The 27,966-nt window shown below is 46.0% G+C and overlaps 1 long non-coding RNA gene across 1 annotated transcript; it reads left to right on the top strand.

Moving 5' to 3' along the window:
• Positions 1 to 17: 17 nt before the first annotated feature.
• On the top strand, positions 18 to 27,966 carry LOC144681549 (uncharacterized). Its single transcript, XR_013576796.1, has 3 exons — positions 18 to 298; positions 1,399 to 1,607; positions 27,798 to 27,966. It is a non-coding gene; the product is annotated as an uncharacterized LOC144681549 (long non-coding RNA).

The following is a 27,966-nucleotide window of genomic DNA, read 5'->3' as shown; positions in this document are numbered from 1 at the left end:
CCAGTCATGTGTCTGAGTGCACCCTCCCCCAAGCCTTTGCCCCTTCCTTTGCATCTGTCTTGTCTTCCTGCCCCCAGTTGAACCCTTGCCCTCCAGCCCCTTCCCTTGCCTCTCTCTTGACTCCCTCCCCATCACCCCCAGTCAAGCCCTTGCCCTGCAGCACATTACAACCCACTCCCGCCTTACTGCTTGTCTGGTATATAGAGCCTTGCCTCCACATCCCCCCTTGACAGCAATGTGGTGCTGCCTGTGAAGCCGGCTCAGAGTCGGAGGTGCTGCGAGTACTGCGCAATGCAAGGTAGGTGAACAGACCTCCATGTCACGAGTGAAATGCAGGTCGCCAGGTGCTTGTCCCTTTCATGCAGTTGTGAATCAAGTCGGTCTGATTAGACGCTGGCATGGCGTCTTGATCCTGTGAGGGGGTGGGATTCCAGCAAGCTGCCTTGATAATGAGCATTCGTAATATTCTAATGTATTCAAATGGCGTTCCCGACATGGCACAGTGGGGAAAGTGTGCCGCCATTGCGCATGATCGCAACCAGTTTTCACGCCAACGGGAAACTGACTTTTTGGCTCCCGTGATATTTCCCCCTCCTGCCCGCCGGGTGGGGGCGGGAGCAGAAAATCCCGTCCTTAGTGTACAACCGTCTATTGATCTCTGTCTTGAAGATATTCAAAGACAGAACATCCACAGGTCTCTGGGATGAAGAATTCCAAAGGTTCATGTCCCTTTGAGTGAAGAAATTTTTTCCTCATCTCCGTCCCTATTAGAAACATAGAAACTAGGAGCAGGAGTAGGCCATTCGGCCCTTCGAGCCTGCTCCGCCATTCAATATGGTCATGGCTGATCATCCAACTCAACAGCCTGCTCCCGCTTTCTCCCCATTCCCTTTGATCCCTTTCGCCCCAAGAGCTATATCTAACTCCTTCTTGAAAACATACAATGTTTTGGTCTCAACTACTTTCTGTGGTAACGAATTCCACAGGTTCACCACTCTCTGTGTGAAGAAATTTCTCCTCATCTCAGTCCTAAATGGTCTACCCTATATCCTCAGGCTGTGACCCCTGGTTCTGGGCTCCTGGGTCTGTGACCTCGTGTTCTAGATTCCCCAGCCAGGAGAAACATTTTCTCAGCAGCTACCTAAACCCCTTAAGAATTTGTTTATGTTTCAATTAGGAAGCTTCTCATTCTTCTAAACTCAAGGGTCTGCTCAACCTCTCCTTACCGGACCATCTCCTCATCCCAGAAACCAGTTTAGTGAACCTTTGTTGCATTTCCTTTGGGGCAAGCATGTTCTTCATAGGTTAGGAGGCCAAAACTGCACTTGATACTACAAGATGTGGACCCACCAAGGTGTAGTAAGACTGCTTTACTTTATATCCTAATTGCTTTGTAAGGATGAAGGTTTGGTGATGTCCTCCGGTGCCTCTCTCGATTTCACTCCATGCTGATTACTTGGAGATGCACAACTGCTCCTGAATTGCCCTTGAAGTCCACTTCACATGGATCATACTAGCAACTGGTTCTTGTTCCAATTCAACACAAGAGGGCCTTGCAAGCAGTTATACAGATGCTGTACAGCAGGGAAAGGCGGGAGGGAGGCGAGGTGAGTAAGCAGTGCCAGCTATCTCTGCATATGCATGAAATGACTGAACAGCATTCTCATTATTAAGTGACTTTTACTGTAACAATTTATTCTTAAGCCTTAGGGAATGAGCCAGCAGACCAATAGTGCAAAAACCCCTTGGGTGAATAACACTTGGTAATCAAGGCAAAACTGTCAAATTATTTTCAGCTAATGTTATATTACAATGTTGTTCCAATTACGATAATCAGATTTTCTTGAGAAACCGACACAAACACACACGCTTATTAAATTTGATATTATAATCCTAGCCACTTCAATAATGTTGATGCGACCACCTCAATAAACTGAGGTTCTACATTTAATGTAGCGTTTGTCAGTGGCAGAATATGGTGCCTTTTTGTGTTTCATTGCAAGACTGTAATTATTAATCGGGACTGTTCTGCACCTCGACGTCTGCTAAACTAAAGAATGTTCCAAGTACTGGATGTTGATTAACAGTGTGAAAAAAATAACATCTACGCTGTAATTCACTGATTGTAATGAAAGTGACATGGAATTTGATCCATTTTCATAGGCATAGTTTGCAGATAATATAATCCCTGTGATCATAAAGATTAAAATTACTTGTTTACAGAGGTAAATCTAAATGATCCTACTAAGTATAAAAACCACAATGCAGTAAAGGATATAAGGCAGTGTATAGACTACAACAGCGAATGGCATGAAGGGACACCTCAACCTGAACATGATTCTTGTTCTACCTTCACACCAAGGAGGGCACGGAGGATGGATGCAGGATGGACATGCCTTCACTGGGGTCAAGTCACTTCAACCCTCACTCCAAGGATGGATGTGCCTTCAGAAGCGGTTTCACTGGGGTCAGGTCACTTCAACCTGTGCTCAGCGCTTTCAGTCAGAAGATTATTGTAGTACATGTCGAAACTTCCACTGTGTACTGCCTGTAGGTGTACTCTCTGTGAGGACCTCAGATTCGTGGGCAGAATTTTATCTTAAACTGCCCAGCAAGAGACTGACAGGATTGAAACAAGTCCTTTTTTTTGCCACGGTTTTAAAATGAAAAGTAAAATCGAATGGGATACTTAATATATTGCTGACCCCAACCCACCACATTTCTACTGGGTAAGTTAGGTTAAAAATATCCACATAAAACCTGCCATAAAGAATTTGCCACACGAATTTGCATCATATTGCTCCATGGTGTAGAGAGCTGTCACCCTGGATGTGCTACATCACTGCTCATAACGTTTCGGAGAATGGAGACAGACTTGGGAACGCCTTTGTTCAGTCCGCAAGTGCGATCCCATGCTTCCAGTCACCTGTTACTTTCATTCCTCACCGTGGTCCCACTCTGATCTCTGTATTTGGCCTCCTACCCTGTTCTAATGAAGTTTGGTATAAGCTCAATGAACAGCACCTCGTCTTTTGATTAAACACGTCATGGCTTTCTGGGCTCAACAATTCCAGGTTGGTAACCTTTGACCCATTTTATTTTGTTTCTCTTTCCTCATTTTGGGCCTTATTTTGTTTTTTGGGGTGCAATTGTTTATGATTCTGCCATTCATTCCTTCTCTGGACACATTTTTTATTTCTTTTCTTGTCTCATTACCACTCCATTTTGCTTTGCACCTTTAAATCTATTGACATTTAATCTCTCCTGTCTTCCACCTGAGCCCAGACCTTCTCTCTTGTTTCCATTCCCCTTTACCCTTCCCCACCCCCCCGTTCTCTTTCCCTGCCTCTGTACTTGCTTATAGAAGCTGTTCCATCGCTAATGTTTCCCAGTTCTGACAAAAGGTCATCAAGCTGAAACGTTAACTCTGTTTCTCCCCAGATGCTGCCAGACCTGCTGTGTATTTCCAGCAAGTTCTGTTTTGTTTTGTTCTTGAAGATAGTCTGTGTCTGTTTAAAATTGGGTCTAACTAAAATAAGAGTCAGTGTGGTCCTCATTATCATGGACATGCGACTACATCAGAGAAATTCCGGAGCTTTGTACATCTTTGTGTATTGTTACAGCTGCAAAGCTTTGGCATTTTCACAATTCAACAAAAAAACACCCTTGAAAAATGTTCGCTTTGTTTCTGAGCCACATACTTAGGACAATTACAGATTAACTAGTTATTCAGCTCACTGTAGACAAGTTTGGCCTTTATAATTTGAGATTAAATGAATAAATATTTAGAAGTGCATACATTAATGAAGGAAAGCAGCTGTTGATTTGACGAAGGCGAGAAGATAAAAGGAATTCAATAGATGTAGCATAGTTGGGTAGTCAGAAGGCACTTGATAAGGTGCCTCACAAGAGGCTTTTTTAAAAAGTTCTTTTTCATGGGATGTGGGCATCACTGGCAAAGCCAGCATTTGTTGCCCAACCCAAGTCTTTTCAGATGGAGGCAGCCACATTGCTCTGGGTCTGGAGTGCCATGTAAGCACAGCAGATTAATCAGATGGGTTTTTATAACAATTGATGATAGCTTCATGGTCACTATTACTAAGCCTAGCTTTACATTACAGATTTATTAACTGAATTTAAATTCCACCAGCTGTCATGGTGGGAATTGAACCCATTTCACTAGAAAATTAGACTGGGTCTCTGGATTATTAGTCTAACAACATCACCACTACACCACCTTATCCCCATGGCACTGCTGCAGAATGTTCTGCTGAAGTGTCATATTCAACCCAAAATGTTGACTGTGCTTCTCTCTCCACAGATGCTGCCAGACAGGCTGAGTTTTTCCAGCACTTTCTGTTTTTATTTCAGATCTCCAGCTTCCACATTATTTTGCTTTTATTTGAGTGGATAGAATGTTTGTTGACAGATAGGACAGAAAGACTTTGGGAAATGGGTAAAATCACAAACCACAGAAGGATTTGATATGGTCTACCTCAAGAATCAGTGCTGGGTTCACTTTTGTTCTTCGTGTGCAGATGATTTGGATGTGGGTATAGGAACAAAAGCTCAAAAATTTCTGACAGCACCAGAGTAGGACGCTTTGACAAGTAGGGAGAGGCACTACAGGAAATTTCAGCAAGACAAAGATTGTTGAGCAGAATGCACCGATGGGTGAAAGATGGTTTTAATATCTATTTGTGGAGTCATATATTTTAGGAGGAAATACAGGGAATGAAGAGATGCTGAAGGATGTGAACGAACGAAGAGCTCTGGCAATTTAGATACATTCCTTGGTATATAGAGAGATATTTAACATAAATAGAGATACAAGGTTATGGGGACAGAGCAGGACAGTGGGATCAGATCGCTCCAATGTCGAATCAAAAAAGAGACTTGCATTTATATAGCACCTGTCATGATCTTAGGACATCCTAAAGCACCTTACAGCCAATGACATGTTTTTTTTGGCGATTGTTGAAATGTAGGAACCAGTGTTGATACAATCAGCCTGCTGGCCTTTTTCCGTACTGTAAGCCTCTCTGGCTCTGTGGATTTTGTGTGCAAAATGGCTACCATATTTATTTACATTACAACAGCTGCTGTGCCACAAAATAATTCGGTGTGTGTGAAATGCTTTGAGATGTTTCTGGGAGATGCCATGAAGCATTTTTAGATACAAGTCTTTCTTTCCTTTCATAGCTTTGTGCTTCCATCATTGAAGTGAGGAGAAGACTGTTATGGGAACCTAAATAGAAATGTCAGGAAAAGATCACTTTCTGTGATAAGGTATTGAGATGAAATGGGGATCTCATCTGTCAAAAAGAACAGTCAGCCTCTTCCCCCCACCCCACCCACAGTCTACGTAGTTGCCTTTGCAAAGATAGACTTTAATCCTGATAATTGAAAGCTATTCAGAATTACCTCAGATCCCATCTTTTTCATCGTCGCTCACTTTGAATGATAAACAAAACATGGGGGACAGTTGAAGGGGGATGTTTGGCAGTAGACAGAGTGATGCCCAAAATAATATTTTTATGCCTTCCTCAGCAAATGCAATGGCTGGCTACAGGTTTATAAGGGCAGTAACCATGGTAACCAATCGATTTGAGATCATAAAAGCCAACTGACATCTCAGCCCATCACATTGTGAAGGACCCACATCAAAAAATTCCAACCCTATTACCGTAACATTAGACCAGGCCTTGAGCAATGCTGGGCAAAGAGAAAAAAATTACTTGAAGCAATCAACCGAGGAAAATTGGTTCCCATTATGTGGCATTCATTGAGCAGGTTAAAGTTTCACTAATTGTCTGATGTCAGAACGTGGTAACGTTTTATTAACCTTGAAATGAATCAGCAAAGAGCTTATGAGTGTTTTTCAACCTTGGCTTAGGCCGCACCTTCCTTCTCAAGGTGAGAGCTCAAGGTACAGAGAGCGGCTTTCATTATATTCCCAGGTTTCATTCTAATGTTTGCAAATGCTTTTGTACTGACTTCATCTTTTCACGGCCTGCGCTTTCTTCTTGGGTGTTTTGTTATCTTAGGCTCAGCATTATCTCATTGTCTGTTGTAACCATAAATCTCTCCAACAATCACTCGCATTATATCAATTTGAAATAGCCTCTTTCAAACGCCCCATTGTTGCAAGTGGGATGAATACACAGAATGTTGATACAGTTGCAGGCTGTGCCTGTGAGTGGGAAGATGTGTTACCTGTACGGCTACTCACCCCCAGCCCCACAGCATGGCTGGCTCCCAGTTGCTAGTTTAACAGTACATGGAGTTGTGGTTAAAAACACCTGAAGCAAATTCAAGTGGAGGAAAATTGCAGGGCAGGCAAACCCATGACCTCAGCATCAACCTTCTAAATCCTATCACTTGCCAACAAAGTGACTGCTCAAACAAACTTTACTTTAGGGTTTCTGTATTTTTGTTTGTGGGAGGGAGTGGAATTTTGAACTGAATCAGGGGAGGAATAGGACTGTGTTTTTTTTTTTGCAGTTAGTGTCCGAATCCAGCACTGCCAAGACAGGAGCAGAACGGAACTCGCTGTATACTTAGACCACAAGACATAGGAGCAGAAATTAGGCCATTCGGTCCATCGAGTCTGCTCCGCCATTCAGTCATGGTTGATAAGTTTCTCAACCCCATTCTCCCCGCCTTCTCCCCGTAACCTTTGATCCCCTTACCAATCAAGAACCTATCTATCTCGGTCTTAAATACACTCAATGACCTGGCCTCCACAGCATTCTGTGGCAATGAATTCCATAGATTCACCACTCTCTGGCTAAAGAAGTTTTTCCTCATCTCTGTTTTAAAAGGTCTTCCCTTTACTCTGAGGCTGTGCCCTCGGGTCCTAGTCTCTCCTACTAATGGAAACATCTTCCCCACGTCCACTCTATCCAGGCCTTTCAGTATTCTGTAAGTTTCAATCAGATCCCCCCTCATCCTTCTAAACTCCATTGAGTATAGACCCAGAGTCCTCAAACGTTCCTCATATGTTAAGCCTTTCATTCCTGGGATCATTCTCATGAACCTCCTCTGGACCCTCTCCAGGGCCAGCACATCCTTCCTGAGATACGGGGCCCAAAATTTCTCACAATATTCTAAATGTGGTCTGACCAGAGCCTTATAAAGCCTCAGCCGCACATTCCTGCTTTTATATTCTAGTCCTCTCAAAATAAATGCCAACATTGCATTTGCCTTCCTAACTACTGACTCAACCTGCAAGTTAACCTTGGGAGTCCTAGTCCAGGATTCTCTTAAGTCCCTTTGCACTCCAGATTTCTGAATTCTCTCCCCATTTAGAAAATAGTCTATGCATCTATTCTTCCTACCAAAGTGCATGACCTCACACTTCCCCACGTTGTATTCCATCTGCCACTTCTTTGCCCATTCTCCTAACCTGTCCAAATCCTTCTGCAGCCTCCCTGCCTCCTCAATACTACCTGTCCCTCCACCTATCTTTGAATCATCTGCAAACTTAGCCAGGATGCCCTCAGTTCCTTCATCTAGATCATTAATGTATAAAGTGAAAAGTTGTGGTCCCAACAGTGACCCCTGCGGAACTCCACTAGTCACCGGCCGCCATCCTGAGAAGGACCCCCTTATCCCCACTCTCTGCCTCCTGCCAGACAGCCAATCTTCTATCCATGCTAGTACCTTGCCTCTTACACCATGGGCTCTTATCTTACTGAGCAGCCTCCTGTGCGGCACCTTGTCAAAGGGCTTCTGGAAGTCCAAGTAGATAACATCCATTGGCTCTCCTTTGTCTAACCTACTCGTTACCTCCTCAAAGAATTCTAACAGATTTGTCAGGTTTTTAGCCGTCAAACACTCCAATTATAGGCATGGCATCAGTGCCGGATTTACACATAAACTAAGTAAACTACAGCTTAGGGCCGCACATTCTCAGGGGCCTCTAAATGTGAAAAAAAAAAGACTAAGGGCGGAATCGTCCCAGATTTGCACCAAGTGTGCTGTCAGACCTGCTGAGGTTTTCCAGCATTTTTTGCTTCTGATACAGATGTGAATGTGGCTGCTACACCTGAGAACATTACACAGCCTGAAATCCCAGCTGAAGGAATTAGGTACATAAAGTCCAATGACCTTGGTCTCTGGGGTATCTTGACTGAGGATGATATTTCATTCTGGACACAGGAAGGTCCCTCAGAGTGTCAACATTAGATCGGCCCATTTGAGAAACCGAAGTGGTCATTCACAAAACCAAATTAGATATTGTTCAAAGTGTCTTTTTCATTCACCGATATGACAGCATTACTTTAGATGCAGATTAAAGCACTGGTTAATTTGCCCCAAATAACACAGCTAAATCCAATCTTGAGAAAGCACATCCCCTGTCTTGTAAAGTGTCGGTGCCAATTCCTATGTGGCAAATTAGCCAGGATCTGTGCTGAATGATCAATTTTCTGGCGTTCTTTTCCAACCATGAGGAACTGGGCTGAGAATCGCCCACCTCATTTCCAAAGGGGAACTATTTAGCTGACGGACCTCCATCTCACCAGCTCGCGAGGAAACCCAGAGAAGAATGCTTCTGTTCCTCAGGGATCCGCACAATAGTTTCCCTCTCTCCTCAAAGTGTTGAGGATAGAAAGTAATAAATTGCATGAAGAAAATGGAACCACCCAAAAAAACATCCTTTATACATAGTATTCCCAGCCTACAGTGAGATTATTGCACCACAGTAGGATTATGGTTCCTACACATGGAAGGTTTTCAATCTTAGCTGAATCACATGGAGTGAGATAGCATACAAGAGCCAAGGTATTTCCTCATAAGTCACTCCGTATTGGCAAATTTGCCAGTGCTTGATCTGCTGCCTGGAACATGACGCTGTGATTGCCAATATGCCAGTGAAGAGCAAAGCCTAAAACTTTCTTGGACCTGAAATTCAGCCCTGCTGCAGAAAGAACTGGGCTGTCTTCACATTGGAAGACACTGGGGCAGCATCACTTTTTCAGTGGATGAGCTTTCAATCAGGAGAGTGAAAAAAAAAAACCCTTTATTTGCAGCTTTAAATTTTGTTTCAAATACCTTCAAGGGGGAGATTAGCATTGTTGAATTTCCCATCAACACAGAGGGAGTTGGCAGGAATTGTCACCAGAGAAGGAGGCCAATGTTGTCAGCTCCCAGAATAAGAGCTGACGGGTGTTTTGGGCATTCGCATGGCAGCCTAGGATAGAATTTTCACCTTGGCGGGTGGGTAGGCCGTGAAATGATGCGTGTTGACGTTGGGTGAGCATCCCGACGTCAATGCGCAGTCGTGCGATATTTTGATCGGCGGGCACGCGCGGGAATTGGCAGCGCGCCCACCGACAATTATAAGGCCTATTAAGGCCTTAAAAGTTGTTAACTTATACTTTTCGCTGGCAAAAAAAAGGCCAAGTGGCCTTTGCACCTTTTAAGAAACTTCACCCAAGGGCGGGATGAGGTTTCCAAAAGCAAATAAATATGAAATAAAAATGTTAAAATGTAATTAATAACATGTTTTGTAACATTTTATGTGCCTTTATTTATTTTTCTGAAAACCCTTCATCTCCCTGAGGCCGCTCTGTGCCTCAGGGAGATTTGCAAGCGCGCACTCCGCGTGCGTGTGTGAAGTTTGCGCTCGCACTCCCCCCCTCCCACCGCCCACACAGGCAGCGCTGAGCACTGCCCCTCGCCTTTCACACTGGGCGGGCCTTAACTGGCCTGCTAGCGTGAAATCGCGGTCCAGCCCCAATTGCGGGGGGCGGTCAGCTGCCCGACCACCTCCACCGAGCCTGCCCGCCAGGGGCAAAATTCTGCCCCTAGATTACTCTCGACTAACAAAGAGGCCCAACGAATATCTCTGTCGCTTTCCTGTCTAGGGTAGCCAGTGTCAGAGATCAAAAATACCACACGCTTGGGGAAGCAGCACTGCACCATGCATGGCCACCCCATCCACAAACCTTCAACTAAATAATAATCATCACGCAAAGAACAACAAGGAAAGGAATGAGCACTGGCCCCACTGTGCCAGAGCAACCAGAGTGAGGCACGGGGATGACCCTGTTCAGGGTAGAGACCATTTGCATTGTTAGTGACCCCAAAATAAAAATACTGGACATAAAGTTGACAGACAGTGGACAGTCCAACTAAAAACTGGACTGGCTGGTATAAAACAGGGGCAACCCTGGGGGCAACAGGGCCACCCTACCCCTGTCTGTGAAGCTCACGGTAACAGCAATAACAGCATAGGAACGGGCGAAGATTGTCAACTCAGGACGTTACATAAAAACAAACAAATTTCGCTCAGAAAGAAAGAACGGACTCGCAAAATCCTCTACAGCCAATGAAAGCTTTTGAAGCATTGTCACGGTTGGTATATCGATAACACTGCAGCCAAGTTGCACACAGCACACTTCCATTAACAGCAAAGTAACAATGACCGGATCATCTGTTTCAGATGTTGGCAGAGGGATAAATATTTGCCACCAGGTCTCCAGCTGTTCTTTGAAATTGCGTCACGGGACAGGGTTTTATGTACCCCGGGTGGGCACGTGCCCAACTGAACAGACGTGAAATTGTGTGAGATGATGCCGGGCAAGTATCCTGACTGTTGCTGTTGGAAGCGACCCGCAGACAATTAAGTGGGCAATTAAGCCCAATAACAATACAATCAAAGTGATTTCACGTGGCCCGTCCACATTTAGGGTTGGCGGAGGGGCCATTCGCCCAGGCGGCATTCACATTTTTGCTCAAACCTCGATCCGGGGTGGGGGCGGGGATGAAATCTCCGCGGGGAAATAAAATAAAAAGAGATACCTGGGTACTGTTTTTTTTTATGAGGTTTGCTTTCGAAACTTGATTGTGCTGCATGGACATACATTGCAGCACTTTTGCCGTGTCCTTTAGTCTGTGGAGGCCTGCAGCCCCCTTGGGGCAGCGTCCTGTCTTCAGGGAGCTCTCCTCGAAGCGCTCACCTGCACCCTCAGCTATGTCGGCGCCCCGCCCCCATCCTGGCAGCGCTGAGCATTTCAACGCGCATTTCATGTTGGCTGGCCGTTAATTGGCCAGCCGGTGTGAAATCGCGATCGCCAATGGCCCATTTCCCGTCCGCTCCCGGACCCGCCAATCGCGCGCACCCGACAACCGAAAAAATTCAGACCGTGGGCTTTTTTACATCCACCTGAGAGGGCAGACAGGGTCCCGGTTTAAGGTCTCGTCCAAATACAGGCTGCCCCTTTGACAGTGCGGCAGTCTCTCAGTGCTGGACTGGGAGCGTCAGCCTAGGTTTTATGCTCACGTCTCCGGAGTGGGCCTCGAGCCAACCTTGCGGCACAAAAGGCAGGACTGCTACCAACTGAGCCACGGCTGACACCGCCCATCCTAGCCCAGATCCCAGCAGTGAAGGATTTTTTTCCGCCAAGCAGGTAGGCCGTAATTGCAGCCTTTAAACTGCTTGTGTTTCCTTGTGGAACTGTGGCGTGAAAAGAGGGAATGATAATTTTTTTTCTTGGACTGACAATTATAAAGCTGCAACGAACAGTTGGTGCTGTTGACGTGGAAATATTGTCTGTGCAGCAACAGTAACACTGACTGAGATTATCATGAGTGTAGCCTTTAGATGTGAAGTGAAGATGTACACTGGTTTTACTTCCTTCAATTTGCCATGAAAGAGTCCTTTTACATTAACTGGATGGTGATGAATTTAATGTCAATTTGCAACCTGGCCCTTTTCATATGTTGCCGCTTACATTCAAAGGAATTATAACTCAGGCTTATTTTTTTAGTAATCAAATTCTGGATCTATTCCAACACGTGATGTATTCATGAATCTGAAAGCACTGAAATTCCATTGTATGAAATATTAGCATTTGAATGCTGAATATGTTTACATACTGTTCCTTTGTCTCCTCTCCCCACAGAGGTGTTAATCCATTTCAAACAAATGGCCAGAAACTTGTTGGAATAGTTGACAAATGAATTACATTTCAATCTGTTAAACGTTCACATGCCAGTATCCACCCAATTCTATTTCAATGCCCTAACAACTAATGTTTATTGCAGAACAATGATAGTCAATTAGTGTTTGGATACTATTCTCATCATTTACGTTATAGTCCATCGTGAGTCCATCAGTAAGGGAATCAAGGGTGATGGGGAAAAGGCAGGAAAGTGGAGTTGAGGATTATCAGATCAGCCATGGTCTCATTGAATGGAGGAGCAGACTCGATGGGCAGAATGGCCTACTCCTCTTACATCTTATGGTCTTGTGAGAATTCAATGGCAGGGCAAAATGACAACCAACAAGGTCTTTCAACGATGAAAGGCCACCCTCCAGGAAATTCAACAAAGATGGGCAGACCGTGTCTCCCACATGGATGTTTGCAGAATTCCCAAGCGGATCATCGATGGGGAATTGTCCCGGGGCGAATAACATCAAGGGTGGAATTTTGCCCCAACGGGATTTTAAGTCAATGGACTTTTGAACAGCTTGCCATATTTTACCATCATGCTCCAGCCGCGACAGGGCCATAAAATTCCGCCCCGTGGTGGTCAGTACAAATGATACAAGGACACCCTGAAAAAGAACCTTGCAAAATTCTGCATTGCCGATCACCACTCTTGGGGAAACACTGCAGCCCACCGCCCCATATGGAGGCAAGCACTGAAATTTCGTTCGGCATGTTTCGAGGACCATCCACACCAAACTCACTACATCCAACGTGCCCTGAGGAAGGCCGGAGGTGGCGCAGCTACAGAAGCTCCCCCAAGCACCAACAATGACAACATGAACTGCCAGTTCTGTAGACGTCCATGCCAATCTCCCAGCAGACTCTTCAGTCACAAAAGGACCTACAGAAGACAGCAAAGTCACTTATAGCTTGGACATGCACGAATAACAAGGAGTTTACCACCGCCATTTACAACAGAAGCATTGACCAGTCAAATGTTTCCAAATTTCTCTCCCCTTCTCCTGTCGTGAAGAATATACTTAAAAAAATATCCTCTTGTGTTGTAGTGGAAATCGCAGTTAACTGGTTGGTGAGGTGCCAAAAATTGGCAGAGCCAAACAGTGCGCTAATTGACTTCTTGTGCTCAAGGTTAGGTTTCTGGGCCCTGAATTTCCTTGGAATCAAGGGCCCAATTTCAGGGTAAATTGAGTGGGGGATTAATAGGGGAGGAGGTAATTGACAGCTAAGACTGGATGTATTCCCAGAGGTGGAATTGCATGGCATCCTTCCTCCTGCCCCACCATTGGTCACCATACATGTCAATCCTCAGGGCACTGCCCCTTCCTGCATTAACTGGGAAACAAACAGACTCTTCATTATCCATCTGGGCGATCCTATCAGCCAAACAGCCTTTTCTTTCCCATTACCAACAATGTCCTGGCCAGTAATCTTCAATTCCTGGAGAAACAAGGGCAATTCTGGAGTCCAGCTCTACATGGTGATGTTGTGGGGGTGGACAGGGGGCAGGGTGATGGCTACAGGAGGGAAGGAGACAGAAACAATGATGGAAAAGTGGATCTCTGTCCTGAAGATGAGCAGAGGGAATTTGCGCCAGGGGCTAGCACATGGAGAACATCTGTCCATACCAGCGATGTAGAAAAAGTGGCGGAATCATTGGAATGGCGAGATTAAGGTCTGAGTGCATAAAAACACAAGGCTTGCTCATCACTACAGAATTTAGTGCCTCAACTACTAGCCCTGGGAATTAATTCCACAGCCTCACAGCTCTCTATGTAAAAAAACATTTTCTGTAAATCTCTTATATTGAATTTTGTATCTATGGGCCCTCGCTCTTAGTCCCTCAACCATTTGTATTGATCTACCTGTAAACTGCATTGACTATGAGAAGGTCAAGTCTGAATATAAAGGAGACAAAGTCAGAATGGGCCTGACACATATCACTTACTATTCCAGTCAGGAAGGCACCTGTCTTGTCCAATTTCATGTACTCCCACGGCAGAATTGTCCCAGGTTTGCAGTAAGTGCGGTAGCGGGTGGGTAAAACGACATTTTACCCTCTGGCCATGATTGCAAGTTTTCACGCCGTATCATCCCAAATCCACCGCATGACTTATGCATTCCTGGGAAACACGCTGTCTCCTTGGCGGGCGGGCTGTCATTCGCCCACCACGCCATCACCTCGCTGCTTCATCACGCCAGGCACCATATTTAAAGTACCGCCACGCTCAGTGCTTCCAGCCCAGGACTGCAGCAAAGAGGGCATGGCCCTGAAAGGCAAGAAGACTGCAGCCCTCAAGCACCTTTTGGATGCTGTGGAGACCCGCTGTGATGTCCTCTACCCTGCTCTAGCTGCAGGAGGGGCAGCAACATTACCACTCTGGCTTGGTAGGCGATGGCAGTGGTGATCAGTGCCAATGCTGCACAGAAGAGGTTGGCCATCCAATGCAGATAGAGGATGAATGGTCTCATCCGTGCAGCCAGGGTATGGAAACCATCTCATCTCTCTAAACTCACACTCAAGCCCATCACACATTCACTGGCATCTCACTCACTGCCAGCTCAAGGGACATCACCACCCATTCTCACACACACACACCCTCACATCCCCATCTGGCCTCATCTCCTCTGGAGACTGCCTCCTCAGTCCTCACCATCTTGCACAGATCAATATGTATCACCCCCACACACACCCGGGGATACCCCCCTACCCCTTTACAGCTCTCGTCCTGCAGCCTCTTCCATAGCCTGAGGCCACTTCCCTCCCTCCCCCAAGCATGACCTTGTCCTGCAGCTGTTGCAAATCCATCCACATTAGGCTGGTCTGGTAGGTAGAGACATGCCCGTGAGCCCCCCCTAAAAGCGATGCGGTGCTGCCTGTGAAGCCTGGCGCTGATGACTGCGAGTGCTGCCCAAAATAAGGTAGGCAAACAAACCTTGAAGTCCCAAGTGAAGTGCAGCCTGCCTTATTGATTGATGCTGTTGTGAAACACACTGGCGTGTTTTCTCACCGACGTGGGTGACAATTCAGCAGTGACGGGGGGCGGGGGGCTAAATCCAGTGGGCTGGCCTTATAATAATATGCTGATGGATTACAATGAGGTTCCTGACATCCGATAGCAGGAAAGGCAGCCTGCCATTGGCGGGTGGAGCAGACGATTGCAAACTAGTTTCACGACGTTGTGAAAACGATTCTTGGCCTTCTCACCATATTGTGGCGCTCACGCCACGGAACGTGCCAGGCGCTGGTGGGCACAGAAAATCCTATCCCTAGCCTGTTATACAGCCACAACTGGCTAACATAGTGACTATTAATTTAAACAGCTCTTGTATAACACTCTCTGCTACACATCCCATGTCGTGATTATCTCCGAGTCCTCCAGTGTGGGAAGGGAAGAGGAGACCTTCCTTCCTGTGGCAACCTGCATGCTTTGCTCTATAACCTTTACTGTTCAAATAAAATCACTCCCACTTGGCTTTTACCAAGGGTTCTTTGGCTGACCTTCCATCCTTTCTTCATTTTATGTGTTTTTTAACTGCGTACCGACAAGTCACAGAGCAGCCTCATGAACTATTTGTTCGCGGGGGGATCTGTGACCTGAACCTGATTTCCACTCTTATTTCACTTCTCTACTTATTGTCCAGAAAAACAATAATCAAGGACATTAGGCTTTTGGATTTTGGAACAGGCTGATCCACTCAGTGCGCTCAGCCATTGGCCTGCCTGCAAAGGGCTTCTGACATCAACACCGTGTCCCACGAGTCCTCATCTGATTCCACCATCCATCCACCATCTTTAGATTTGGTTTGATCGTGGATTTTTCCCATGCTGAGGCACGCTCTATAGTCCTCAGTACGAGTGGTCTCTGGACTTAGGCCTCAGAGGCACAGAAAGGAAACTCCCCTTTCGCTGCCTTCTCATTCGAATCCACTTCACTCGACGAGCTTTCGATATTTTACTCAGCTCTTTTGTTTTACAGCTTTCATATTTTTTTCCTCCTCTGAGTGTGAGGATGAAGCAGAACACTCCTCTTTGGTGAGACCAACCGTGCTTTTCCACTTCTATATCCACCTTTTGCTCCTTAGCTCTTTCTTCTCAGACTTAGGAGCAGAGGAACAGAAGTAGGCCATTTTCCCCCTCCAGCCATTTTTTTTTAGTCATTCACAGGATGTGGGCTTCGCTGGCTGGGCCAGCATTTATTGCACATCCCTAGTTGCCCTTGAGAAGGTGGTGGTGAGCTGCCTTCTTGAGTCCATGTGGTGTAGGTACACCCACAGTGCTGTTAGGAAGGGAGTTCCAGGATTTTGACCCAGCAACAGTGAAGGAACGACAATATATTTCCAAGTTGGGATGGTGAGTGGCTTGGAGGGGAACTTCCAGTCTGTACCGACATTCAATATTTTCTCCACTCACGGGATACAGACATTGTTGTCAGGGCCAGCATTTATTATTCCTGACTTGTTGTTGAGAAGGTGGTTGAAAGCCACTCTCTTGTATGCAACTGAGTGGTCTGCTAGGCCATTTCAGAGGGCAGTTAAGAGTCAACCACATTGCTGTGCACCTGGAGTCAATTATAGGCCAGACCAGGTAAGGCCAGCAGATTTCTTTCCCTTAACCTCAAGGGATATTAGTGAACCCAAAGGGTTTTTACAACAATCTAGTAGTTTTATGGTCCCCATGCTAGTTTTTCTTTATTCCAGGTTTATTTAATCAATTGAACTTAAATCCCCTAGCTGCCATGGTGGGTTTTGTATTCATGAACCCAGATCATTAGTTCAGATGTCCAGATTAATAGTCCAGTACCACTATGCCACTGTACCCCTGTAAATAATTCACTGAGATCATGGCTGCCCTGTGGCCTTTGTTCCATTTCCCCTTATACCATTGGTCAACGAAAGTGAATCTGCTCAAACCCTGGATAAAGAATCCTTCAATGTCAGCCTGTTGAGTAGTGTACTCTCTCACTTCAGGTGATGGGATCCATTTTTCATTCTGTCAGATATCAGCTGTATTTAATTTAAAATGTTTATAGCTGCGGAGTGTGAGGGTGGAGAACAGAGTCCAATAATGGTCGCTCAGGAGGACAGTGTGACAAGTACCGCGGGCGCATGGGAGCACCTTAATTATTCACTCCCTCCATTACTGGCACATTCTGGCTGTAGTGTGTATCACCTACAAGATGCACTGCAGCAACTCGGCAAGGCTTCTTTGACGGCACCTTCCAAATCTGTAATCTCTACTGCCTAGATAAACAAGGGCAGCAGATGCATGGGATGGGAACATCACAAACTCCAAGTTCCACCCACCCTTCTCCCTCCCCCCCCCCTCCCCCTCCCCCTCCCTCCCTCTCCCCCTCCCCCAAACAAATCACACACCATTCTGAATTGAAATGTATTGCCATTCATTCACTGTTACTGCCTCAAACTCCTGGAGCTACCTCCCTAACAGCCTCGTGGATGTACCTTCCCCCGATAAACTGCAGCAGTTCAAGAAGGCAGCTCACCACCACCTTCTTGAGGGTGACTAGGGATGGGTAATAAATGCCAGCTTTGCTAATGATGCCCATATCCCAAGAATGAATTTTTTAAAAAAGGACTGATGAACAGCATAAATTGAACACTCGAATCCAACCCAAAAAGAATTCAAGGCACTGGACATGCAAATTGTTGCGTAATACGGAACTTGAGTATAGGACAGACACAAGAATGCCAAATTTCAAAGAGAGCAACAATTTATACTGCATGAGAAAAGGGCACTGATTGGTTGGCATGTTGACTCTGGTTGATACATTGTCGTAGAGAATTTTTTTTCTTCATTCTTTCACAGGAGGTGGGCATTATTGGCAAGGCCAACATTTGGTTCTCATCCCTAATTGCCCTTAAACTGAATGTCTTGCTAGGCCAACTCAGGGCGCAGTTAACAGTCAACCTACATTACTGTGGGTCTGGAGTCACATGTAGGCCAGACTGGGTAAGAAAGGCAGATTTCCTTCCTTAAAGGATGTTAGTGAACAGATAGGTTTTTATAACAATCAGTGATAGTTGTCATGGTCACCATTACTGAGACTAGCTTTATATTCCAGATTTATTTATTAATTTAGATTCCTCTAGCTGCAATGGTGGGATTTGAACCCCTATCCCCAGAGCATTAGCTTGGGCCTCTGGATTACTAGTTCAGTGAAATTACCACTACGTCACCGTCTTTCCCAGAAACTATTGCACCCCCCCATGCATTTGTTTAAATCAAAAAAATTGCAATGCCTGGACATGTCCCTTTTGCTGGCATAGGGTAGGTCCCTGAGATTTGCCAACCAATCCGCAACCTTTTCTCATGCAGTTTAAATTGTTGTTCCCTTCGAAGTTTGGTATGCTTGTGTCTGTCCTGATGAGTGCAAGATGAAAAGCTTCCACAGCATGTTTTTTTTTTACAATACTATTCAAGGACTGGAGATAGTGAGAAAACATAAAACTGAGAAACGAGGGTTAGGACACAACATGGAGCACCAGGCTGTATGACCGGAGGGGTGAGCAGGCAGGAGGTGGGGCCAGGAAAATGCCACAGGAAGGACTGACGTTTGAAGGTTAAGTCGTATTCACAATTCAACTGAGTCCGCTGTCAAGATTTTGAAGGTTTTTAGCAGAAATTTCTCAGTAGCCAGTCTACCTGAGGAGGCTGAACACAAACATCTGCCATATGGAAAAATACATCTGCTGTAAACCCTTACAAATTTTACAGGATCACCAGAGAGATGAAAAAGCTTCTACATTAATCAGCGCAGAGCAACCTTCAATAGCTACTTAGTTCTGAACATGGGGAGGGATTCAAGAAAAGTGTTGGGAGAAGCGTGTGAATGAAGTGTCCTAAATGTTCCGAGACAGAACATTGTAAAGGAATTGGATTAAAAATAGCCGTCATGGAGGGAAAAAATTAGCTCACAGATTGTCCGTAAAGAGATTAGGTCTGATAAACAAGTGAGTCTACAAATCAGTAAAACCGAGGGAGCTCCGAAGCCTAGCAGCTGAGTCTAAGCAATTAAGTAATTAACGTTTGTCCTGGGCAGGTTGTCAGTTCAGCAATTTTATTCCTTGCTTTATCAACCTTACCCACCAACTTCTCTCAGCAGCGCACTCATTCAAATTCTTCTCCCACTGTCGTCCCTGTTCACTGTCAGTTTGATCACTTGCCAGGCAGTTAGTGTTCTCCCTGCCTCATGAATTTCATTGAGCATTGGGCAGAAGCTGGTAGAATTGGTCCCTTCCTGCTGCATTATGAATGTCTTCATAAGATATTGGTATATTTTCTCCTGGCCACTGAAAGAGTCAGTGTAAATATGAAACAGGAAAACCTTTTTTTTTAAGACGTAGGACTGGGAATGCGAAGCAGTAAGATGACAGGATGTAAGGTCCTGTTCAACTCCGTTACAAATCACAGAGCTCGCAGACACATTTCTATTTCAATGTAGATTCCTGGGCTATGTGCGGCAGTCTTACCAGATGTGCAGGAAAGCCTATCTGAAACAGCACTTTGGAGAGTTCAACACTGCTCACAGAATAACATGCTTTTGAGTAATGTATGAGCACTGGCTAATAGTTAATTAGTAATTGCAGACAGATGCACAATCATCTATATTGCTCTTCTTCCGTGTGGAATTCTGTTTGCTCCTCAGCAAGCTCTTGATCCAGTTTCTTCAGCATCGTCATCCTCTTTCCGACTGCCACGTTCAACAGTGTTTTGTTTGGACAACTAATCAACCTGATTGTTCAGCAACTGTCATCATTCTCGCTCCCTGGCAAAGCGGTGACTCTTGATTCAATCCAATTAGTTGCCCATTCTCATGTCTCCCAGATTTTCGTTCATAATGGATGAAGCATGTGTCTACCATAAGCATCAGTTGCTTCAGTCAGTCCTATTACGCCATCACAGCTTTATTCTTCACCAGTCTACAGTATGCCATGGACAACTGCCTCCAGCAGGGTCCTGCCGACCGCTTCTCACGTTGATTTTACGATCAACGTTTACTTTTTTATTCATTCATGGGATGTGGGTGTCGCTGGCTGGCTGGGCTATTGCCCATCCCTAATTGCCCTTAAGAAGGTGGCAGTGAGCTGCCTTCTTGAACCCCTGCAGTCCATATGGTGTAGATACACCCAAAGTGCTGTTAGGGAGGGAGTTTCATGATTTTGACCCAGCAACAGTGAAGGAACATCGATATATTTCCAAGTCAGGATGGTGAGTGACTTGGAGGGGAACTTCCAGGTGCTGGTGTTCCCATGTGTCTGCTGCCCTTGGCCCTCTAGATGGTAGTGACCATGGGTTTGGAAGGTGCTGCCTAAGGAGGTTTGGTTAGTTCCTGCTGTGCCTCTTGTAGATGGTACACACTGCTGCCACTATGCGTCGGTGGTGGAGAGGGCGAATGTTTGTGGGTGGGATGCCAATCAAGCAGGCTGTTTTGTCCTGAATGGTGACGAGCTTCTTCATTGTCCATTCACCATCCCCATATACATTCTTTATTTTCTGACTAGTTTTACTCTGTGAGGTCCAAGGTCCCATTAAAGTGCCATTCCACAAAAGACCATAGCCCCCTCTGGTACTTCAGCCAAGTAAACATCCTTTGTATGTCTGTCATCATACCTAATCAGCTATGGACACCATCCCAGCCAAACTCAACCCTGCCTTCACTTGATGTTCATTTATGCACTTTATAGTGGAATAACAATTCAGAGCATGAACCAAGAACGACATCTTGCACAAATAGAGAATCTTTAAATAGTAAAATGCCGCAAGCTGCTTCACAGGAACATTATCAAACAAAATTTGTCACTGAGCCACATAAAGAGATATTAGGACAGATGTTCAAAAGCTTGATCAAAGAGATAGGTCTTAAAGGAGGAGAGAGAGCTAGAGAGGCGGAGAGGTGTATGGAGGGAATTCCAGAGGTGAAGGCCTGGGAAATTGAAGGCATGGATGCAATGGTGGAGCAATTAAAATCAGGGATGCTCAGGAAGCCAGAATTGGAGGAACACAGATAACAGAAAGGAGCATACAGAGATAGCGAGAGAAGAGGCCGCCAAAAGATTTGAAAACAAGGATAAGAAAACTTTTAAAATGGAGGCGTTGCTCTACTGGGAAACAACGTATGTCAATGATCACAAGGGTGAAGGGTGAATGGGATTTAATGTGAGTTCGGGCAAAGGCAACAAGAATTTGGATGAGCTCAAGTTTATGCAGGGCGGAAGATTGAAGACTGTCCAGAAGAGTACTGGAATACTCAAATCTAGAAGTAACACATGTGTGGATGAATCTGCCTGACTTTATCTTTCTTGAAACCAGGGTCACTACGATCAGTTTTGGAAGTCCAAGTGCTGCCTGGATGAGTTGAATTAACTCACTGCAGGTTGGGAGTTCAACTTTATATCTTCTGGTTTGCGTGGCTGAGTTTTTTTATATTCATCCATGGGATGTGGGCTTTGCTGGCTGGGCCAGCATTTATTGCCCATCCCTCGTTGCCCTTGAGAAGGTGGTGGTGAGCTGCCTTCTTGAACTGCTGAAGTCCATGCAGTGTAGGTACACCCACAGTGCTGTTAGGAAAGAAGTTCCAGGATTTTTGACACAGCGACAGTGAAGGAACGGCGATATATTTCCAAGTCAGGATGGTGAGTGACTTGGAGGGGAACTTCCAGGTGGTGGTGTTCCCATGTATCTGCTGCCCTTGTTCTTCTAGATAGTAGTGGTCGTGGGTTTGGAAGGTGCTGTTGAAGGAGCATTGGTGAATTCCTGCAACGCATCTTGTAGATGGTACACACTGCTGCTATTGTGCATCGGTGGTGGGGGGAATGAATGTTTGTGGATGTGGTGCCAATCAAGTGGGCTGCTTTGTCCTGGATGGTGTCAAGCTTCTTGAGTGTTGTGGGAGCTGCACTCATCCAGGCCAGTGGGGAGTATTCCATCACACTCCTGACTTGTGCCTTGTAGATGGTAGACAGGCTTTGGGGAGTCAGGAGGTGGGTTACTTGTCACAGGATTCCTAGCCTCTGACCTGCTCTTGTGGCCACAGTATTTACATGGTTAGTCCAGTTCAGTTTCTGGTCAATGGTAACGCCCAGGAGGTTGATAGTGGGGGTTTCAGTGATGGTAATGCCATTGAACATCAAGGGGCGATTGTTGATTCTCTCTTGTTGGAGATGGTCATTGCCTGGCACTTGTGTGGCACGATTGTTACTTGCCACTTGTCAGCCCAAGCCTGGATGTTATCCACGTCTTGCTGCATTTGGACATGGGCTGCTTCAGTATCTGAGGAGTCATGATTGGTGCTGAACATTGTGCAATCATCAGCGAACATCCCCACTTCTGAACTTATGATGGAAGGAAGGTCATTGATGAAGCAGCTGAAGATGGTTGGGTCAAGGACACTAGCCTGAGGAACTCCTGCAGTGATGTCCAAGTGCTGAGATGATTGACCTCCAACAACCACAAGCATCTTCCTTTGTGCTAGGTATAACTCCAACCAGCGGAGAGTTTTCCCCCTGATTCCCATTGACTCAAGTTTTGCAAGGGCTTCTTGATGTCACACTCAGTCAAATGTGGCCTTGATGTCAAGGGCAGTCACTCTCACCTCACCTCGGGAGTTCAGCCCTTTTGTCCATGTTTGAACCAAGGCTGTAATGAGGTCAGGAGCTGAGTGGCCCTGGCAGAACCCAAACTGGGTGGCAGTGAGCAGGTTATTGCTAAAGAAGTGCCACTTGAAAGCACTGTTGATGACCCCTTCCATTACTTTACTGATGATTGACAGTAGACTGATGTGGCGATGATTGGTCAGGTTGGATTTGTCCTGCTTTTTGTGTACAGGATATACCTGGACAATTTTCCACATAGACAGATAGATGCCAGTGTTGTAGCCGTACTGGAACAGCTTGGCTAGGTGTGTGGCAAGTTCTGGAGCGCAAGTCTTCAGTACTAATGGCGGAATATTGTCAGGGTCCATAGCCTTTGCAGCATTCAGTGCCCTCAGGCGTGTCTTGATATCAAGTGGAGTGAATCAAATTGGCTGGGGACCTCCAGAGGAGGCCAAGATGGATCATCCACTCGGCACTTCTGGCTGAAGATCGTAGCAAAGGCTTCAGTCTTATCTTTTGCACTGAAATGCTGGGCTCCTCCATCATTGAGGGTGGGGATATTTGTGGAGCCTCTTCCTCCAAGGTGTTGTTTAATTGTCCACCGCCATTCATGACTGGACTTGCAGAGCTTAGATCTGATCCATTGGTTGTGGGATCGCTTAGCCCTGTTTATTACTTGCTGCTTATGCTGTTTGGCACATAAGTAGTCCTGTGTTATAACTTCACCAGGCTGATGCCTCATTTTTAGGTATGCCTGGTGTTGCCCTCCTACACTCTTCATTGAAACAGGGTTGATCCCCTGGCTTGATGGTAATGGTAGAGTGGGGGATAAGCCAGGCGATGAGGTTACAGACTCTGTTTGAGTACAATTCTGCTGCTGATGGCCCACAGCATCTCATGGATGCCCAGTCTTGAGTTGCTAGATCTGTTCAAAATCTATCCCAAAACATGATGGAGGATATCCTCAATTTGAAGGCGGGACTTCGTCTCCACAATGATTATGCAGTGGTCACACCTACCGATACTGTCATGGACAGTTGCATCTACAGCAGGCAGGTATGTTTTGTTGGTTCCCTCACCACCTGCTGTAGACCCAGTCTAGCAGCTATGTCATTTGGGGCTCAGCCAGTAGAGGTGCTACCGAGCCACTCTTGGCACCACGTGGATGGACATTGAAGTCCCCCGCCCAGATTACATTCTGCGCTCTTGCCACCCTCAGTGCCTCCTCCGAGTGGCGTTCAACATGGAGGCGCACTGATTCATCAGCTGAGGGAGGGCGGTACGTGGTAATCAGCAGGAGATTTCGTTGCCCATGTTTGACCTGATGCCACGAGACGTCATAGGGCCTGGAATCATTGTTGAGGACTCCCAGGGCAACTCCCTCCCAACCATATACCACTGTACCACCACCACCTCTGATGGGCCTGTCCTGCTGGTGGACAGGACAGGGATGGTGATGGTGGTGTCTGGGACATTATCTGGTTCACGTTAATGAACCAGATGGGTTTTTACAACAATCAACAATTGTTTCATGGTCATCATTAGACTTTTAATTCCATATTTTTATTGAATTCAAATTCCGCCATCAGGCATTACCCATGGTCTCTGGATTACTAGTCCAACGACAATAGCACTCCCCTAATCTACCAATGGAGGGCACTGATCATGAGGCATCTGGATGAGCAACATTCAACAAGTAGGTTACACCAAGGAGGTCAAACCAGGATACTTTGATTGACGCTTTCCAATGAGAGTCTTCACTTTCTGGAACTTACCTGTGTTGTCACCATGGGCAGAATTTTAGCCACCCCAATGGGGACAAGCGCTACGGTCAGTGGGTGTCGTCTGGCATGACAGTTTGTCGGCACTACCCACACCCTGTGCCGTTTTCCTGGAGATGGGAAGGGGGTGGAGTGAGGGTGAGTGTGGCAGGGTGACCTGCCCACAAGCGGCAGGCAGCCAATTAAGAGTATTTAAAGGTCACTTAAAGTTGGTTGTCAGAGGTGTCAGGGACTAGGCCAGCTGCCTGGAGGTGGCGTCCCAATGGCAGACCAGGGGTCCAGTGCTCTGGCAGGCTTTGAGATATGCCCACCTCTCCCTCCACAGTGGTGGTCCAGATGCTGATTCTATCTTTCTTGGAAAATTTACTTACCGTTAATGAGCCCAATTCTCTGCCCCCTTCATGGGGCTTGTTGGCCTTCCAGGGCCCCAAAACCATGTTGGTTAAAATGGCCGACAACGGGAATGGGGTTCAGGAGCCAGCACATTGGCCAGTAAACTTTGAGCCCTGTCTGCCTCCATTCCCCATACGGTGTTTCCTAGAATTTCAGCCCTTGTGTCTAATGGCCTGTTTCTATGCTGTAAACTCAATGTAATGCTATAATACCTATTTTTAAGCTGCTCTGTTTCTCACAACGAGGTTTATGTTCTGACGCAATCCTTCTGGTTTCTGCTCCTTGTGTATTATCCCAGCTTAAAACAAGTTCTTCAGTTCGATTTCATATTTGAATCCAATATCCAAAATCCTACAAATTATCCAAAGTAAAAGATGGAATTGATTTCTCCTCTCTCCCTTTCTCATTCACAGGCAAATCTCGACTTACTTCCCTTCCTTTAAGTGCAAGTCCCCTTTAAGAGGGACAGACTGCCTTTAAGAAGAGCTGGTCTGGCTGCACCATGTCTTATCAGTGCATGCTGATGGGCCCCCTGCCAAGTGCTCAGATGGTCAGTAGTGTGTGCCCCGCCCTGCCCAACGCTGCATGAGAGTAAATGAATAAGCTGTAAGAAGTTTGTCTCAACAGGACCAAGCGTGGGCTACTTAAGCTTCATGACCCTGCGTCAGGAAAAGAGACAAATAGAACTTATAGCCCAAAGTTATGAACAATGAGAACAGGCTGCATTAGCTTGGGTTGTATTCCTTTGAGCACAGAAACCTGAGGGCTGATCTTGGTCTTTAAAATGAAACGGATTCAATAGTTTCTCTGGATCCACGGTTCCTCTGGTGAAAATTATGAAACAAGGGAGCATAATTTTAAAATTAGAACTACAGGCCATTTTGGAATGGAATCAGGAAGCACTTAAGGGTAGAGGAAACCTGGAACTCATTCCCTCAAAAGACTGGATTCTGGATCAGTTGAAGTCTCATGACTGAGATTGATCAAGTTTTATTAGTTAAGGGGATCAGGGGATCAAAGGCAGGTAATTGGAATTGAGGTGCAGATCAGCCATGACCCAACTGAATAGCAGAACAGGCTGGAGGAGCTGAGTGACCTTGTCCTGCTCCTACATCTCTCAGATGTGTCTCAAAGCACTTCGCATAGAATGAATAAATTGGGATTTTCTACACAGTCTAGAGGGACCTGCCTCAATACTGCAGTTTTGAGTATGAAGCGGTGAAAATGCCAGCTTCTAAATGGAGCAATAACTAATCACTTGCTCTGCCCACGATGGCTAGACTTCTATTATGCCATAATTGCTCTCAGCAATCACCCTGGACTTTTTTTTGTGTTATTTATCCGTGGGCTTTGGCTCTGCATCTGAAAAGGAATCCTTGTTATATACTGACAGAGTGACATGTTGTGGAGAGGAAGGCCAAAGCTCTTCAGTTCATGCCATTTCAAATTCACTTTCATCCACTGCCAGGGTTAGCTCCCTTTCATGTCTGCTGCTGCCAAGCCATTTTTATTTTAACACGTTAAAGATTTATACTCCCACAACATGGACAGTAAAGCCCAGGCCTTTCCTTCCAGTGCTGATGTGTTGAAAGTTAACTCCTGACTTGACCGATTCCCAGCCTTCCGGAGAGGATATTCTAGACTGTGTCACAGTGCCAAGATTGTGGCATGATGAGCTAACACTGAGCTGGGTTTTATTAACCAGGGAAGTTGCTGTTCACACTCAGACTGCAGTGAGAAGTCAGTAACAGCAGTAACCTTCAAAGCAGAAAGAAGAATGTGAGTGGAATGGTGTGAGCTAAGGAGAACCCACATGAATAAAATCAAACAAGGCACCTGTAAGACCCACATCAGCCCAACTCTGAAGTGATCAAATCTTTATTCAATATTTCTTTTTTTTTGTTAGGCTTTTATCATTTTTGGGTAGGTTTCCCAGTTTTTATCCCTCTTTTCTTCATCTATCTTGCTTGATGTTTGTAGACAGGTAAGCCTACTCACAGGCCTCCTCCTAGTAAACCTGCTCACAGGCCTCCTCCTAGTAAACCTGCTCACAGGCCTCCTCCTAGTAAACCTGCTCACAGGCCTCCTCCTAGTAAAACTGCTCACAGGCCTCCTCCTACTAAACCTGCTCACAGGCCTCCTCCTAGTAAAACTGCACACAGGCCTCCTTGTAGTAAACCTGCTCACAGGCCTCCTACTAGTAAACCTGCTCACAGGCCTCCTCCTAGTAAACCTGCTCACAGGCCTCCTCGTAGTAAACCTGCTCACAGGCCTCCTCCTAGTAAACCTGCTCACAGGCCTCCTCCTAGTAAAACTGCTCACAGGCCTCCTGCTAGTAAAACTGCACACAGGCCTCCTCCTAGTAAAACTGCACACAGGCCTCCTTGTAGTAAACCTGCTCACAGGCCTCCTCATAGTAAATCTCCTCAAAGGCCTCCATCTCCTCCGCTCAGGCCTCTGCCTAGTAAACCTTCCCTCGGGTGTCCTCCTCGTAAGCCCCCTCACAGGCGACTCTAATTTTCCCAACAGCCTCCACCTACAGCCTGTCCATGAGTGAATCTTCCCTCTGGTTTTCCCTTTTCCCCCTTCCTTTAGGAGACTCCATGCACTTTCCTCAATATCAGCCCCACTCAGATTCTAAAATGGAGGAGGAAATTGTGCCTTTCCTTGCTCCATGCCACCGAGTGTCAATGTACTGATATCCGACGGCATCTTTGTCCACTCTTTTATGGCCGATCCCTTTCAACATGCCAGTCTCCTACTGACTGGTCAGCGGAGCTATGTATTCCTGGATTGCATGTCACCCGTGTCCCCAGGCCTCCGGGTCAAATATGGACACCTGGCAGTGATGCACAAGGCTCTAATCCAATTTGAAGTGTCTGTTACACTTCTTACCATTGCTTTGATACTTCGACGGGAAGGTTTTTCAATGTCGTGATGAAGGTGAAAATAGAGACGGGTGGCACGGAGACAATGTTACCACCCCTACTGTATTGATTCTGTATTTTGTTCTCTCACGTTTTAATGAGCATTTCCTCTCTCCCTTTAGTTCTTGCTTGCTTTATGGGTGTAAGTGGAGGCCTCAAAGAGGCCCTCGACCTGCTTTCAGAGCTGCAGCCAATGAGGGAGAGAGACCACGTAGGAGGGAAATTCAGGCTAGACTACAAGGAATGTACAGGACCAGCTTTAATGCTCAGTGGATCATTGCACATCCAATC

Source organism: Cetorhinus maximus, chromosome 6 (genome assembly GCF_964194155.1).
Source record: "Cetorhinus maximus chromosome 6, sCetMax3.hap1.1, whole genome shotgun sequence".
In the NCBI taxonomy this organism is placed as follows: Eukaryota; Metazoa; Chordata; class Chondrichthyes; order Lamniformes; family Cetorhinidae; genus Cetorhinus; species Cetorhinus maximus.
This window is presented reverse-complemented; position numbering and strand designations above follow the sequence as displayed.